The sequence below is a fragment of the Buteo buteo genome, chromosome 4, assembly GCF_964188355.1.
Source record: "Buteo buteo chromosome 4, bButBut1.hap1.1, whole genome shotgun sequence".
In the NCBI taxonomy this organism is placed as follows: Eukaryota; Metazoa; Chordata; class Aves; order Accipitriformes; family Accipitridae; genus Buteo; species Buteo buteo.
The window spans coordinates 37,405,419-37,420,550 of NC_134174.1; the positions used below are offsets into that span (position 1 = coordinate 37,405,419).

The 15,132-nt window shown below is 38.3% G+C and overlaps 1 protein-coding gene across 1 annotated transcript in view; it reads right to left on the minus strand.

Annotated features, from left to right (window-relative positions):
• The window catches only part of GRID1 (glutamate ionotropic receptor delta type subunit 1), a 559,848-nt gene that overhangs the window by 487,320 nt on the left and 57,396 nt on the right, over positions 1-15,132 (minus strand). The gene's annotated exons all lie outside the window — the stretch shown is intronic.

The window sequence follows — 15,132 nt, forward strand, 5'->3', positions numbered from 1 at the left end:
GCCAGTTCTGAGATGCAGATAAACTATTTAATTACAGCAATTTAAGGACAGGAAATGACGAGGCCTATCATAATCATTAAAACAAAACTCAGATAATTGTATTCTAACTCATTCCTTATAATGAAAACACTGAAAGATGATGAAACAGCCTTGCAAATGGGGAAATTGCACTAAAAGTAAGTGGCAACCACCAGTGCTCTCACTATGTGTTACAAGATTTTTTAATACCATAAAGTAGCTGTAGTATCTATTTTCTTTACTACCCAGAAAAGAGCACTGCCAGAGAAAAGTTAAAGAACTGGAACAATACAAGTCCACGTAATGGTGCATAATCATTAGACTCCCCTCCAGGACAAAGGTATGTCCCTAAAGGTCTCCCATCCCAGAACAGAACTGGCCCAGCACAGCATCACTGGGCAAAACTACTGTGCTTAATGACTAAGAGAGCGAGAGAGTTAGAAAGTATAACCTAACAAACAATGTGTTGTCGAAGGCACATCACCTGTTACATTTGCCTGAGTATTTATTGATTCACTTAAAACTAAATTCCTCATTTTTTGGAAGAACTTAGCGATTCTGCAGTTGTGGCAGATACCATACAGCACAATTATACTAAAACCAACTTCTAGTAATGCATCCCTCATGAGTGAACCACAGAATAGCAGTCCTGTCAGTCTTTGCAACTATAATCCCCACATCGTTATTTTCTAAGTTATGTAAATGTACATCAAAAAGCAGTCAATATAAAAATTTTAATGTCATGCCATGGAGAGCTTTCATGTTAACTGCAAAGATAGGCAGTGTCTTGTGGAGCAAAATATCTTTGTTACAGCATTTTTCCACCACCACAGTTCAGAGCTTAAGGCTACTCGAGATGGCAGGAGAGGTATGGAGGAGAAAGAAAACTGGAAGGAGTGCATTTCACAGTCATTTTGTTTACAGGACTCCCATCTTCTCTGCTGTATTGGTTTTACGTGGCAAGGTTTTGGTAGCGGGGGGGGGGTTACAGGGGTGGCTTCTGTAAGAAGCTGCTGGAAGCTTCCCCTGTGTTCGAGAGAGAACGAGCCCATACCAGTCGGCTCTAAGACGGACCCGCCACCGGCCAAGGCCGAGCCAATCAGTGATAGTGGTAACGCCTCTGTGATAACATTTTTAAGAAGGAAAAAAAAGTTGGGAGAGTGGGAAACAGCCGCCGGAGAGAGGAGTGAGAACATGTAAGAGAAACAAGCCTGCGGACACCAAGGTCAGTGCAGAAGGAGGGGGAGGAGATGCTCCAGGTGCCGGAGCGAAGATTCCCCTGCAGCCCGTGGTGAAGACCCTGGTGAGGCAGGCTGTGTCCCTGCAGCCCAGGGAGGTCCACGGTGGAGCAGATCTCCACCTGCAGCCCGGGGAGGACCCCACGCTGGAGCAGGTTCCTGGCAGGACCTGCGGATCTGTGGAGAGAGGAGCCCGTGGAGCAGGTTTTCTGGCAGGACTTGTGACCCCACGGGGGACCCACGCTGGAGCAGTGTGCTCCTGAAGGACTGCACACCGTGGAAAGGACCCATGCTGGAGCAGTTCGTGAAGAACTGCAGCCCGTGGGAATGGCCCACGTTGGAGAAGTTCGTGGAGGACTGTCTCCTGTGGGTGGGACCCCACGCTGGAGCGGGGGAAGAGTGTGATGAGCCCTCACCCTGAGGAGGTGAAGCGGCAGAAAATAACATGTGATGACCGTAAACCCCATCCCTGTCCCCCTTGTGCTGCTGGGGGGGCTTGGTGGAGAAATCCGGGAGTGAAGTTGTGCCCAGGAAGAAGGGAGGGGTGGTGGGAAGGTGTTCTGAGATTTCGTTTTATTCTCATTACCTTACTCTGGCTGATTTGTAATAAATTGAGCTAATTTTCCCTAAGCTGAGTCTGTTTTGCCCGTGACGGTAATTAGTGAATGATCTCTCCTGTCCTTATCTCGACCCGCAAGTTTTTGTTATATTTTTCTCTCCCCTGTCCAGCTGAGGATGGGGGAGTGATAGAACGGCTTTGGTGGGCACCTGGCGTTTAGCCAGGGTCAACCCATCACATCTGCAAATACAATTTTAAGTGTTAAACTAATCCCTGTAATTTAAGCCAAAGACAAGCAGCTGAGAAAGGTGAAAGAGGTGTGCTATCCTTGGTATTGTTTAGCTCTTCAGTTATTTTATAGAAAAATATGGCTATTCTCTTTGGAGACAATTACCGCCAAGCAAGATTTCAAGCGCCAAAGAGAATAAAAGGAAGAAATTTTGTTGCTTCGATACAAATACTTCTCAAATTAGTAGTTGTAGATACATTTATTCAAGATTCTACTATGACTTCTGATGTTTTGGGTCCCAAATACATGTACATCTTTGAGAGCTTCTAACTACAAGGAAAACTTAACAGACGATGGAAGAAGTAATCCTCTCTGAAAACAGATTAAAAGGCGGCCATAAAGTATGCTGCCACTCAACCCCTGCATCTCTCATAAACATTAAATTACTTTTCAGAGCATAACTATGTTCCTTGACTTCACCAAAAGAAGCACACAAGAATGCAACTTACCCAGCTGTAACTGAACTTTCCTTCTAATCAATAAAGCTGCAAACAGGCACTTTTGCTCATTTCTGGTGCTACAAGCTCACCTCCCACACACTGTTGCTACCCACAGGAGCTGCAACTAAGAGATCAACATCAGGTTGCTAATCATTTGGATCTACCAGCAAGCACAACTGTCCTGGTTTCACCTGGGATAGAGTTAATTGTCTTCATAGTAGCTGCTATAGTGCTATGTTTTGGGTTCAGTATGATAAGAATATCGATAACACACTGATGTTTTCAGTTGTTGCTAACTAATGTTTAGACTGAGTCAAGGATTTTTCAGCTTCTCATGCCCAGCCAGCAAGAAGGCTGGAGGGGCACAAGAAGTTGGGAGGGGACAGAGCCAGGGCAGCTGACCCAAACTGGCCAAAGGGGTATTCCATACCATGGGATGTCATGCCCAGTATATAAACTGGGAGAAGTTTGCCTGGGGGGATATCGCTGCTGGGGAACTAACTGGGCATCAGTTGGTGGGTGGTGAGCAGTTGCATTGTGCATCATTTGTACATTCCAATCCTTTTATTATTACTACTGTCATTTTGTTAGTGTTATCATTATTAGTTTCTTCCTTTCTGTTCTATTAAACCGTTCTTATTTCAACCCATAAGTTTTACTTCTTTTCCCGATTCTCTCCCCCATCCCACTGGGTGAGTGAGCAGCTGCGTGGTGCTTAGTTGCTGGCTGGGGTTAAACCATGACAACAACCAAAATATTTTTTCCTCCCTTACATTTCCCTTCCTCATCTACTTTCAAAACAATACCATGAAAGAGAAGCACCCTTTGCCAAAATGCAGACTCCTCTCATTGCTTTGTAGTTATCAAGCTGTGAGAAGCCACTCAGTGTCACAAGCAACACTATAACCTTGCTGGTCTTGCTAAATTCCCACTTTCATTTACAAGCTCGCAGGTGTTTTGTCACCATAAGATCACTAGAACTCTCCCTACAGTGCATAAAGAATGTAATGCATTTTGCTGGAAAAGGCTTAAAATACTTGGGTTTGTGTCAAACCTCCCAACTTCTTCTTTGATTATATGGGTTTACAGCACAAACTATATGATTTTGTCACTGTCACACAGCTGTTCTAATGATACAACAGAGCTGATGAGTGTGTTGGCACTTCAGCCTAGAGGTGACATACAGCTTACTGCCCACACAAGATGAGATAGAAAGTAATCACTGCAATATGCGATCAATACCCTGACTGAGGGGATATGAAAGTGAACATTTTGGAAAGAAAAGTACCCTCCTTTTTCCAAGATCTGGGAGACAGTTTGTTCCCTTACATTTGGCTAGGAAGTTCACGGCAAGGAGAGGCCTAAACCTGTATAAGAGCTTGTAACATTTTGCTATAAAATGGACTGATGTATTGCGAACGGTGATTTTTAGTTTAGTAAAACTATCCCCAGTAAAGCAGAGAGTTAGTCTCACCCTCTCTACTCCTGCATAGAAATAAGGAGGCTCATTCCAATGGTTTACAGACAGGGTTTGTTCTTCCCTTGACACTTGCATGTAATTCTCATTAATGGAAGTGGGAGTTTTGTGTGTGCACAAAGGGGAAAATTAGACCCATATAGCCATCATGTTGCGGTTTCTTAAGGGACTAACTACTAATCACTACCTTTCAGCAACATCCACTCCTTCCTATTAATTTCTTTTCAGCTTGTAAATCTCCAAAGGAAAGCAATGGTAAGCAGAGCGCTCCTCAGTGTATCAGCAGTGCTTTGACCTCTTTAGGAACATACACCATATCCTCTGCAGCTCATCCTTGAGTGCTTGCCCTGGAAGACTCTTAGTCGGTTCCTCTAGAGCACCTTGTTACATTAATTTGGAATTAAGTACTGCAGAACCAATTACAGAAAAGCATACAGAAAGTGAAGACACTCGCCCAACTGGCATACTTGCCTGAGAGCATCTATCTGTCTCTGAAAGTATGAACAAGTCAAAACAAAAAAAAAAACCCACAAACCTAACCTAGTAAACCTTCTCAATGCTGAAAATGTAACCACGATCATCTCATTTGGAAGATGTTACAGGCACTTGAGACATGACACAATGCAGTACAGGCATGCAGTACAAATTGAAAACTCCATTTGTATGTTGTTTTAAATGCAACATGTGAACTTAAATTTCAAGGGCATTCCTGACAGCAGTAAACTCTTTCATTTTACTTTAGTTTGTAGACTAATCATTAAACAAATTAAAATTGCCAAGTCTGAAAGATTTGTCCCACATGGATAAAATAGCAGAAAACTGGTATCAAAATCAGAAAAATAAATCTTTAACATTTCAGTACAGAAAAAGAACACAGTTGCTTACCAAACTTCTGAATTAAAAAAAAAAAATATAAATACACAAAGACACATCAGACAATGTATTAATAAAGATTTTAATTTTCTGCATTGCAAACCTAACTTGAAAATAAAACAATATCCAACCTTTGCAAAGCATAAAATTCATGGTCTCTGCACAGCCATGCCATCAAAAGATGCTGCTGAGCAGAAACTGTATGTCATATGCAAACAGTGATCTTGTCCCAGAAAAGTATCCCAGTACAAGGACAAATACAAAGACTTCAACAGATTTCCCAAAAATACCCAGTCAACAATAATAAAATGCAGGTAGAGACAAGTCACAAAGTAAAAATAGGATCGTAGGTGCAGCCAGTGTAACAAAGGAGAAATTGATACAACAAAACACTTTATAACAGAGTACAAAACAAGACAAATTTATTTCTCTCAGACTGTCAAAGATCATAATCTATTCAAGAAAGTGAAAGAAAAAAAAAGACAGTGATACAGCAGGAAGAGCAGCCCACTTTACAGGAACTTGTTACTACTAGTTATATATCAAGGGTTCAACAACCTTTAACCTCCTGAAGGACAGGTTTCTTTCTTCCATGCTTTAGCACTATTGCTATAAATTAGCATGGCAACACAACCTGATGGAAGAGGCAAGGAGAATGATAGTTTACCTACGGCAAATTCTCCAGCATTTTTTTCATCTGAGATTGCTGAGCTCTTAAAATCTGAAGGTTTTATGAGAGAACCAATTTCTAATTTCTAAACAGGAAGGTTAATTTTACTTATAGTTTATTATACAAATTTTTAAAAGTGACAGCAAAGAATTCTTGAGAGTATATTTTGGTTTTCTTAAAGAATATTAATAATTTATTTCTTTTCAAAATTGATCTTAATTAACTTTATTAAATTCCTAGAATTTCAAAAAGATGGGAATTTTTTCCTCTTTGTGTTTTTCTGGACCAACTGTATTTATCCATATATTTGATGTTCAGACACCACAGTAACAAATGTATATGGAATAAAGCAGACATAAAACTGTCATATGATAAATAGCCTAGAGGAAAAAAAGCTGAAGGATAGAGAAAGGATTTGAAGTGACAGGAGAAAGGCCTAGTAATAATGAATGTAAAAAATAGGGAATGGTTTGCACATTTCAAGACATGAATAGTAGATATCATATTTACTCACAACTTCTTTGACTAAATTATTTCATGACCTTGGGCAAAGAATGTCTTAATCCTCTGTGGCATATTTATTTCAGTATCTATAAAACAGATGTCATTCCTCCGCCTCTGTAAATATTGCTCTCACCTATGTATTAAAAGGAATGACCTAAGATTCTGACATGAAGGTAAGTCAGATTTGAGTCAACTTTATTCATTATGCCATACGCCATTTCTGGTTGCAGTTATTCTTCTGTTATTGTTTTACTACAAAACCTGCAATATACTATAAAACCAGCTGAAGCTCTATCTTTGTCTCCAAAGAAATGAAAAGTAAGTTCTACATCTTAACCACATTAATTCTGTCAGCAGTTATAGTCCAGCATATAGAAATTTCTGATTCTAAGAGACAACAAAAACATTCACTCCTATAAAACAGAAAAATGTCCTAGGATAAGACAAACTGATGGCGAACAATTTCAGAAATCAAAGAGACAAAAGCAAAGCCAACCCTATGCTGAGTTAATAAAAGCCTGTTTGTGCAGTTTATTCTTCATGTCAGAGTAACCTGTTTTAAAAGAACATAAAAACTTTGTTGTTTGTAAAATTAAACTAAAAAATTAGGTGCTTGATTTTCCTTTAGCCATAGCTCAAAGTTTACATTTCACCCTAAAGGGTCATGCCTTCTTTTATCAATTTTTAAATATGAGTTAGTATGATATCACCATTTCTTCTTCTACTACTGTACAACATTATCACTAGCCCATTTTATTGGCTGGTCATCCCAAATACAGAAAAGTTAAATATGTATGCTATGTAATTTTACAAATCTGCTATGATCTATTTATTTTCATGAAAGAATGTAAAGAAAAAGAGAGATAAAGGATATAGATTTCTTGTAGCTGGATGATGGCAGAATTAAAGGCAGAGAGGAAATAAAATTGTAGATCACCCACTGCTGACAGTAGTTAAGGAAACAAAATTATCTATTCATGTGTCAGGGATAATAGAGGGCAGGAAAAATAAACTAAACATCAAAAATCTGCAAAGGTGGCAATAATGGAAGGGACAAGACTGCATGCCATGCAGGCGTATTATACATTGCAACACAGGTCCTAAGCAGAGTCCCAGGTGGGGCGATACGCAATGCCCCATCACAGCATCCCTGGGACACAGCGACAGAGCAGCCACGGGCACCCAGGAACAACTAATCACAACTCCCGCTCTGCCTGGGAGGAAGCTTTCACTAACCTCCTCCTCACTCTCTAGTTTCCTTCTTTACAGTAACTGAAGGCTTCATCTCCACACTTCTGTTCAGCTCCGAGATTGCCATCTGGCATAGGCAATTTCTTCAGGCATCAGTCATCGCTGTCTTCCCATCCTCCTAATTACATCTTTTTCTAATCTGGGGTCTGTCTACAAATACGCCACTGTCTTCAGAGCAAAGCAGCTACACAGCACAGGGAAAGGCTCTCACCACACTATCTGATGGTCTATATTTTCACATACGTTAGAACAATCTAAGCCAGCCACTTTCACAGCCCCATAAGTCACACAGTGCCAGTAGCCCACTAGCAAAGCATATGGCCTATTCCTCAGGGCCGCTGTGACTGTCATCACTGCTCTCAAAGGTGTCCCGCTTACCCTCCACTGCCACTTCCAGGGTATTAGTGGGAAGCACAAGTGAGAAGCACAAGGGAGCAGAGGCCCCATGCTGCCCTGGAGGTGTCAGAGAAGACGTGACTGGCATGTCTCTTGCTCTACCTTTCTCTTCAACAGGGCCACAGCGCTCATAGAGCTGTGCCTCAGCCTGACAGAGCCAGCCAAGAAAGCCACCTTGGGGTCCCAGCCCCCCTGAGCTCCTGAGTCAGTAAGGACAGGGTATGTTACCTTTTAACTGAAATAAGATAAAGCCAATTAGCATCTGTCAGCAGGCTCTTACCTCTTGAGGAGTAAAAAGGCTCTGAGATCCTACTGACCTAACAAATACAGCCTTACTGGTTAATGTCCACCTTTCTTTCTCCTTTTTATCCCCTATTGTAATTTGAGCTACTTACTTACCAAGGGGACATACCCCAATTAGCAATCCTGGTCAAACCTGTGAAGTCAGTAACTCAAATTTACTGGAAAGTCCAATATAAAACTGTAAATGTGCAATGCATACATTTAGTAATCAGTTAGCAGGTAAGAGTTTGCACATGAACACAACACTTAACAGGCATTTGCAAAACCACTTTTTGCAGTCTAAGCATGTATATGGAGTGAAGATCAAGGCCACATGGAGAGAAACAGCACAAAGATATTGTGTGAGAAAAAAAGCTAGCAACATACATTGTATAAATCATGAACGCTAACCAGTTACAGTGTAGGGCTGCAGTAATGAAGGGGAAGAAAGGAAGTGCAGCTTAACTAATCCAATTTGTTATCCTTTAGGATTTAATAGTATGTTAATCACAGTATGTTAATGATACATAAATATTAAACACATTAAACAGTTATAAGACATTTACTTCTCATGCAATGGTTAATATATATCTATAATATATACGTTCCTAACTGATTTATTTTGCAAGTGATTACTGTACTATTAAATTCAAATTAAACACCTAGTTCTACACACTGATGCAGTTTAATTTAGTGGTGTCTAACTCTACTGCATGTATCACCATTATTAAAAAGTTAACATTGACTAGCAGTTAATATAATGTTTAAAATACTTGTACTTTATTTTTCTGTTTCTTAAAATAGAAGTAACTAAGTTCAAATGCTGCTGTCAACCAACCTTCCACATATCCCGCTGTGCACAGAAGGGAGTATGGGTCCTATGGAAGAATTAGCATGCAATCATGTAATTTAGAAGTTTAACAGAATAACCTGGCACAACCATCTAAGTGAATGTGACCAAACCATAAATCTGGCAGTGTTTTAGTTCTGACTGCTGAATTTTACAGAAATTACCATTATAAATAACATATAAAAAAGACAGTAGGTTTTATTCTGTACAGTTGTTTCCTCATTTTCCCAAAAAGGATCTGTGATCTGGGCTTGCATGGCCTGAAATGCAGCATCAGCTGGCAGAAGCTTCTAAAGGATGGACTCTAGAGCATGTATCAGCCACCAGCAGCCTCAGCTGGGTTTAAGCACAATTGAGTCTAAAATCACTCATATTTTATGTAGGAATGTCTTCCCCATACCATATCCTCATTCTTAGAGGACCACCTGGGCCTCCCATTCATCTTTACCTTGTACTCAACATGTGGCAGTAAATTTGCCTGTCTTGTTGGTCTCAAAAGGCAAGATACCTGGCCTTTTTTGGCCACAAAACACCCATGATGCTTCCACACCACGAGGCACCATAAGACCTTAGGAAACAGAGCAGAGAGACTTTTTGAACAATTCTCCCTTCCCTGAGTAATTATGAAAATCCTGAGGAAAGAGAAAGGAGAAGTACAGGCTACATGGATCTTTCCATGGCCTCATAGGTCAAGTATCGTATTGAGAACATTCATGCTCATGTCACCTAGTATCTTCTACACAACACAAGTCTGACTATGACCTAAGTTTATAACACAATCAGAATAGAATTAAATAGAAAGACAAAAGGATATTTATCTCCCTTACAAGTGTTTTCTCTCTGAATTACCAAGGCTGCTGAGGTTGAGGTATTAGAGCAGATAGAGAATTTGATGAAGTTCGTTGCTAAGTTTTGTTTTGTTTTTTTAAACAGCATTGCATATAGAGCATAGGTAGGGTGTCACACCTCCTCTAGCCTAGATTATTAGTCAGCAAACATTTGCTGTCTATTGCAGTTGTTATACTCACTTTGACCACGAAAAATTCCCTAGTGTCCTTTCCCATCCACATGTGAAGCATCGGCATAACATAGTTTTGCACTCATTTCACAGAAAGGTAATTTTTAAGTGCTTCAGGATAATTTCACTATATTTTCATGAAAGGTGGAGAGCAGAAGGAAAACAAAAACATTATAAATCAATCAGTCACAAGTATTTCACCCTACCAAGTTCTCGTGTCATCAGATTTTGCAAGACGCATTTCGAGAGCTCTGTTTCTTGCTGCATTATTCTTGGTAATTTCTTGAAGTAAAACAGTGACCTTTACTTCAGAGTCAGTGGTCCTTTTGATTCTGTCAAATCAATAATTTCTTCCAACTGCTAGAAGAAAACTAACCTGTATGTTAAGGACTCTATGTTAAAGTGTTTAAAAAAAAAAGCAAACAAACAAACAAAACACAAAAAAAGCCCCACAGACCCATGGGTTAATATTTATTACCTTTTTATTGAGCTGAAGGTAAGAAATTCCTCAAGGCTGTTGACAAATTTGTTTCCCAGTCCTGTGTTCTATGACAAACACAGTGACATAAACAGAAGAAAAGGCTTTCTGGGACCTCTTTGTAAATAGGTTCATTTATTGCTTGGTTGCTGTCAACTATTTCAACCAACAGATCAAAAGATAAAGACAGAATCTTGACAGAAGAGAAAGGACCAAGTGTATCTAAAGAGTGATACAAAAGATGTTTCTTGGCAAATTACAGATTTTTTGAGGGATGGGTACTGTAATGAATGGTGCATGATTCCCAGTAAGATATGAAACCACAGAGGAAAGACACACAAGGTTATGCGTTTGCTGTGGTAAGCCACAATTAGAAACCAGGCAAGAGCTGCTAAACAAGACTCCTGACAAAGTAATGGAGGAGGAGAAGGGATGGCAAAACAGGAGGAAGAGTATAGCACCTTTCTAATCACAAAAAACTTCCTGTGAAGTGTTGAAGACATATTTTTGTACCCTTAACACGTCAGGAAGGTTAAGCTAGTGAGAGCTATCTAAGTGTAAAATAATCTCAAAAAAAAAAAAAAAAGTAATCATAAAAAATGAAGTAAATATTGAAAGATGAAAGTTATATGTATGTACATATTTAATGTACACACCAATACTGAGTAAGGCATTCTAGCAGAGAGGTACCATTTCACTGTGCAAAGGCCATTTTCTCTTTTCTTTCTGATTTGCAGTAAGTCTGTTTATTTCATGTTTTATTATTATTACATGTTCAAGGTCTGTTAAAATACTGAATAAATATATAAAATAACTGTAACATAAAAATGGTAACTTCAAGTGACTATAGTGCAGGTGACTATAAATATGACAAGTCAGAATTCTGGAATGCAAAAGGTAAACCTTGAAGTTACCAATGAAGCTTGCATTCCACAAATATCCACACATTACTGTAGTTCTGTTTGGGCATGCCTTACACAGATTTTCTTTGGAACACCACTCTTTTATGCATTACAACACTTTGAACAGAAACCTGAAATCAGGAGTATGGCCAGGACGCAGTGTCACCTTATGACTCTAGGGGTGTTCTACTCAGATTCTGCAATCACAAAGATGAAAGGGGAGGGAAGGAAATAGCAAGCAATGTTATTGGATATGTATACAAATGCATTTGTGTTGGTTTCCTCCTTCAGGAAAAATACAGATGTTGAAGATACGACAAATTAACCAATATGCACATACAGTATTCATTGATTAATTCTTCATTTTAATGTTCTGATCTTTGCAGTCACCCCTTAGGAGCTCTCCCAAGACCATTTCTCTAGCTTACAAGTGAGCGGGGCATATAAGACTATGGCAAAAGTTTTGATAAATCCAAGATAGAGATCACTCACTCCTTCTGCCCTGTGTACAATACCTTATCTTCCTAGCATAGAAGAAAATCAGACTTGTTTGACCTGATTGGCAGCTACTTACCTTTTCTTCAAATCACAAGTGTTTACAAATATATTGTGTGTTTCAGACATGTATGTAGGAACCAAACTGTCCAAATTAATAATTCTTTTCTCCTTCTCCTCCTTGGACTCTTTTAAAGATGGACAAATCTGTGTCTTCTTTCAACTTTAGCCATCTTCCACGAGCTCCCAAAGGAAAGCTACTGCTGATTCTGAGGTTCATTCAAGGAGTTTTTAAACATCATATCTTGAAGTTATATTGGGCTGATGTGAAAACATTTTACTATCGAAGTGCAAAATGCAAAGTTCTTTCCCAAGCTGGGAGATATCTCTTCCTTTTATTGTTAGAATTAATTTTGCTACCCCCTTGTTTATATTTGATCTCTTTCAAAAGACATTAAGAAACTGGCCTTCTTAACATCATCTCCTGAGAAATCTCCCTTCTGTTGATAAAGAGGACCAAAGTTTTTCCTTTTGCTGCTAAAGCAATTATTGAAGTATTTCTTGTCATCCTTAATGATTCTTGCTAAATGCATCTAATTTTGAACCTTGGTTTTCTAAGTACCTCTCTATAAATCAGTGTTACTCTTTTATAGCTGTTCTTAGTAAACTAACTAATTTTCTTTCCTACATAAAGCCAGTGGGGAGTTCATGATTTAGCCAAGTTAGTCTTTAATAATCTTCTTCTGCTATCCTTCTTCCGCACATGGATAATTTTGAATTATGCTGTTACTGTCATCTATTTGAAATCAGGTCACCTTACTTTCTGTTTCCCTTAGATTGTCCCCCGGGAGTTCTTAAAGTTTTATATGTCTGCCGCCGTAAAACCTTTTTTTCTCTGTCCCTCTAGCAGTTCTTACCCAACCTAACTTCCTCAGCATTGGATTTTTCTAGATCAGTTTGAAGGCTGTTTGAAAAATTTCCATTTTCTCGCTGTCCTTATCAACAATAAATCAATAAACAAATACTTGTCAGTTAATCAACCTGATGAATTCTAAGACTTTGATGAGCATCTACCAATTTTTTACCTCCATAATGCCTCCTTATTTAAACTTCACAGTCTATCAAATCTTGTATTCTGTGTTATAATAAAATCATTCATTAAAAACCATCTCACCAGATTCCTGATTTAATCATCTTTTGTAAATTATCAAAATGAAAAGCTTTTCTCCTTGCACTGTGGGATTATGGTTTTTAATCTTTATACACTTGTCCAGGTTGCTGGTATTTTGCTAATGTTCTCCTTTGATCCTTGTTTAAAACTATTTCCCTAAGCCAGTCAGCAAAGATCCCACACCACCCTTGCCCAGTGCCTAAATCAACCTGTGTTTAAAAAGCCAAAATTTTCCCAGTGATATATATTATAATCATGCATTAAGTATTCCCCCCCCCAAAAAGGTATATTAAATTGAAATCTCTTCAATCAAATGCTTGATATCATATGTGTCATTCTTTCATACCAATAGACCTAACCAGTCTATTTGCCCAGTAATTTTACTGGTATTAAAATTTTCTTTGATGTAAATTAAGGTTTCCATCAAATATTTCTAACCTTCAGGAATTACACAGTTCAAAATTTATTGTATGTGACCAGACATTGTAGTCTGAGATGACATTTGATCTATTCTTGTCCCAGCTTGAGTAAAAGCCTTAATGCACACTTATCACGTAAAGGAGTGGGGGAACTATGACATGCTGATAACAGTTGCACCACAGAGAGTTTAAAGTTCTGATGTACTACTTTGTATTGTGCACACATCGCTACACTGTACTACATCTCACAGTCTCACTGTCATATACATTAAACACTATTACCTGCTAGCAATAATAGAGTGAGGAAAATATTTTCCTAAACTTTTTTAAACACATTCAAATTCCATTGTATATTTTCCACACAGTCTACTTTTAACTAGAATGACATACAGAAGAAAGCAAATAGTTGGGATCTTAATAAATGAAAACAGCAATTCCACTAGAGATATTATCTCATTAGCAGAAAGCACATTTTTAAATTAAAATAATCATGACAGCACAATTTCAGAATACAAAAGGAAAACAACATTCATGAGGAACTTTACTTGATTACTCAAATAATGAATCAGTTTGAGGATGCTGTCTCTGGATTGATACTATCTAGAAACAGAAAGTAAAGTCAAATTAATCCATTAGATAGTCCTAAACGATGTACCCACTAGATTTCGGTACTTACATACATGCAAGAATTATTCCAATGCACTCTGAAAAGTTTAAAGATTAAGGATATGAAAGCTGTTCTCATTCTCGCTGACTTATATGGCCAACAATGAGTCTTTTTTATAATTTTGAATATTGTCATCCAGGCCTACTTGTTGATTATGCAAAATAGACTACAGGAATCAAGCAAATAGTTGAAAGCATCCCAAATGCCCTTAGCAGCATCTCCAATGAACAGCTTCCTAAGTGATAGTAGCGATCTATCATCAGGGAGGGCAAACACAGGAATGATAGACAAGAGTTAGGATATATGCTCTCCTAATACATTCAGAATTTTTGAGGTTTGTGGTTCAGCTGAATATTGGAATGGAACTATCTCAACTTCCTCTTTAAGTGATAAAGTTTACTATGCCAACATTTTCCTTTGGATCGATGAAAATTTCTCCTGGTTAGCATTTAGTTTCTCTTCTTAAAACAGAAACCAATTTACAGGTGATTATGTATCTACATCCTTATTTTCGTTTTTAATGTGAAATACCATACTCTCAATTTAAAGTCTAAATTGTAATTAAGGACTGCAAACAAGAAACCTCAAGATCAATGTTTCATCATAGAATCACCTAAAAAAGAACAAAAAGAACAGAAAGAAAGAAAATCCCATTACATCTCACTATGAAAAATGAAGACAGGATCGGTAAAGATTACATTAGAGAAGAGGACCATAGGTTTATTTTTATAGTAAATCTACTGATTTCAGTCAAAACATTGTACATAGGATAGATTTAGAAAAAAAAAATAAATCTAAAACTAGCTTTGAAACAATGTTGCTTTTCAAAACCATCTCTAAATTTGGGAATTAAAATAGTTTATACAAATTTCTGAGCCTAAACAATAGACTCTCTCCTTAAAGGTAAGAGCTAGTGAAAGGTGAAGTCAGCGGGAAGGTCAACTGGATGCTTTTAGAAAACTTGTTCTCTTGATCAAGGTCTTCTGCCATTACGATAGTTCCTAAAAATACATATATATAGCATGATAAAATAAATCCATCAGGGACTGCTTCCAGCTTTTGTGTGGGGCCAAGCAAAGAACAGTTTTACAAAATAGCTTTGAGAAAAGAGTCTGTCCGTAAAGCAGTAACAGAG